This window comes from Carlito syrichta, unplaced genomic scaffold (genome assembly GCF_000164805.1).
Source record: "Carlito syrichta isolate Samal-C Ts95f unplaced genomic scaffold, Tarsius_syrichta-2.0.1 Scaffold308854, whole genome shotgun sequence".
Classification (NCBI taxonomy): domain Eukaryota; kingdom Metazoa; phylum Chordata; class Mammalia; order Primates; family Tarsiidae; genus Carlito; species Carlito syrichta.
In genome coordinates this window covers 950,181-953,209 of record NW_007252950.1, presented here as the reverse complement: position 1 = coordinate 953,209, position 3,029 = coordinate 950,181, and positions in this window count along the sequence as shown.

Sequence of the window (3,029 nt, the reverse complement as noted above, 5' to 3'; positions counted from 1 at the left end):
AGCAGAAAGCCTTGAGAAAGGTCTAGGAGCAAGACACAAGCTGTCTAGACACTATCTAAATTGGGCGATCTGGTTTGGAGAGCTTCATGTTCTTAAAAAAGAGGAAATAATTTTTCCCCCCGTTTTTCACTGTGTGCCATAAGACATTTTCAACAAAACACAGAATCTCATTTCTTATTCTCTTTGGTTTGGGGGGCAGGTTTTTTGTTGTTGTTGTTTGTTTGTTTTTGAGTCGAGGTCTCGCTGTCACCCAGGCTGGAATACAGTGGCCCAATCACTGCCCACCACAGCCTCGACCTCCTGAACTCAGGCAATCCTTCCACCTCAGCCTCCCTAGTAGCTGAGATGACAGGTGCACACCACCTCACCCAGCTTATAATTTTGATTTTTTTTTTTTTTAAAGAGATGAGGTCTATGTTGCTTAGGCTTATTTTGAAGTCCTGGGCTCAAGCAGTCCTCACACTTCAGCCTCCCAAAGTTCTGGGATTACAGATGTGAGCTACCGTGTCCAGCCATGATCTCATTTCTTCAGACAGAAAATGTTTGCGAGACCGGCTCCTCCCTAGCACAGTGGCCTGGCTCACTCACTGTTCCTTCATAGGCAAGACACCAGGTGAACTGACAGAACTTGGCTGGAAGACTTCTGCAAGGCAGAGACTCCAAACCAAGGAATGTTCCCAAGTGCTTGCACTTATTGTGGGATTATTACTGCACCAAGGTTTTTCACACTATGTCTCATTCATCCTTCACAACAGTCCTAAAAGGGAAGAAATATCATTATCTCAGTCTTATCGGTGAAACTTAGCCAGGGTCAAACAGCTAGCACATGGCGGAGCTATGAGGTCCAAGAGCCTTTGCTGTGCCATGTACCTCTGCAGAGAGCTGTGCAGGTGGCATCCAGACACCGAAAGTTATAGTGAGTCTATTTGTTTGTGTGCATTCGCGTGTACACACATAGAAACCAGTCATGTAAGTACAGAGGTCAGTTCCTGGGTAGCCCAGAAAACCTCTCCCAGACTAGGATGAGAGAAATTTGGACTTAAAAACACTTTTTGGCCGAGCACAGTGGCTCACGCCTATAATCCCAGCACTTTGCAAGGCCGAGGCAGGAGGATTGCTTGAGTCCAGGAGTGCAAGACCAGCTATTTTAAAAATAAAATAGCCAGGCGTGGTGATGCACTCCTGTAGTCCCACCTACTCAGGAGGCTGAGGCAGAGGATCACCTGAGCCCCTAAAGTCATGGCTGTGGTTGATCATGCCACTGCACTCCAGCCTAAGTGACAAAACAAACAAACCCACTTTTTATTGAAAAAGATAAATCTGTATGTTGTATCATGTCACTAAGTATTTGAAATTGTGTGCCGTTTATTTCCTAAAAAAAAAAAAAAAATAGGTACTTGAGAAAAAGCAATTCCACTACAGAGCTACCTATCGCAGTGCACCCTGGGGAAGAGGTGACCTCGTGGCGAGGCAGTGACACAGGGAGAATTTGCTCTGAAGTGTCTAAGTTGCCTAAGACCCAAGAGCACTAAAAGTGAAACCATCCAGCCATCCTCCTCCATTTTCATTTTCAAACCAAAAATCCCCACTACGCAGAGGACCACTGCTCTCTATTGAGACGATTAGTGAAGGAATGGACGGCCTCACTCTCCACAACAGGTGGGTTCACAGAACAAAACGTGTGATAAATCCAATCCATTCCTGACATGCCCTGGCAAAGGTCACTATCTTAACAATCTCCAGGAGATCCTCTTTGTAATACCAAGAAGCCGATTGTGATGTTAACATCGTGTTTTGTAAATACCTTTTGGCGTTGTGCAAGGGTCACTCAGCCTGGAGCCATCCTCGGAGCTGTTTGGGTTTCTGGACTCCCAGTGGAATGGCCTAGCCTAGTGCTCGTTTGCATGAGACCAAAGACCCTCCTGTCAGAAATGTTATCCTTAGGGAAGAGGGCTTCTATGTGCGCTTGAACCAGTAAGAAAGGCTTGCACATTGGCGCGAACATTGAGGAGCCTAGATTCGCGTGTGTGTCAGTCTCTTTCCAGCTACCTTTGAATTCAAGTCAAGTTAGACCAAGAGAGGGAGCTGGGAACACAAGCTCTAGAAATGCCCCAAGGACCTCCTTTGACGTCCCCAGCAAAGAGGTGAGTGTCTCCTTCCCAATTCTGCCCCGAACCAAGTGACTCCAGTAATCAAGGTAGGGCTCCAGCAGACCCGGGGCCCACCCAGGCACCCCATGGGAGCAGGATCCTCATTCCTGGCAGTAGTGAAGAGACTCATGATGGTGGGGACAGTACTAGCAGCACAGGACAACACTCTGGCACGGAGCTGGAAGTCCTCACTGGGAGGATCCCCAAGGGAGACAGCAGGGCAGTGGCGGGCCTCCCCCAAGGTGAGAAGGAAACTGGCAGATGCCACGCACGCGGTGGCAAAAAGAAGTCACACACTCTGCCTGGAGACTCCTCGAAATAACTGCACGAGATTTGGGGGTGGCCAGACAGTTCTGCAACACCAAGTCACGGCCACAGCCAGGAAATAAAAGTACTCAGGTGACTGGTAGTATCTTTGTCACTGCAGCCTGGGGGGCTGTGATGTAGTCTAAGGAAACTCAGGTCAGAACATCTGAGGGTTTTTTTTTTTAACAAACACAAATTAACCGGAATGCTAAATTCTAGCCTGTTAATCTGGTGACTGAAGTATTTTTCTCAAAAACCATCATCAGGTTTAGCTTCTGTTTTTTTTTTTTTTTTTCTTCTTCTCTCCTTGTAAAACTTCGTGCATGACTTCAGCTTTACTTTCTTTGTCAAGACCCGCCAAAGTGCTGAGTCACTAGAAAGAGAAAAAGAAAAAAAAAAAGAAAGTAAAGGAAGCATGATCCTACTTCTCAGGGCCAGCCTGGTGATGACCTACTCTGCACTTTTTTCCCCCAGTTGTGATTCTTGCGATGCTAAAGGACGTCACATTGCACAATCTTAATAAGGTTTCCAATCAGCCCCACCCGCCCTGGCCCCACCCCCCACCCTCCCACA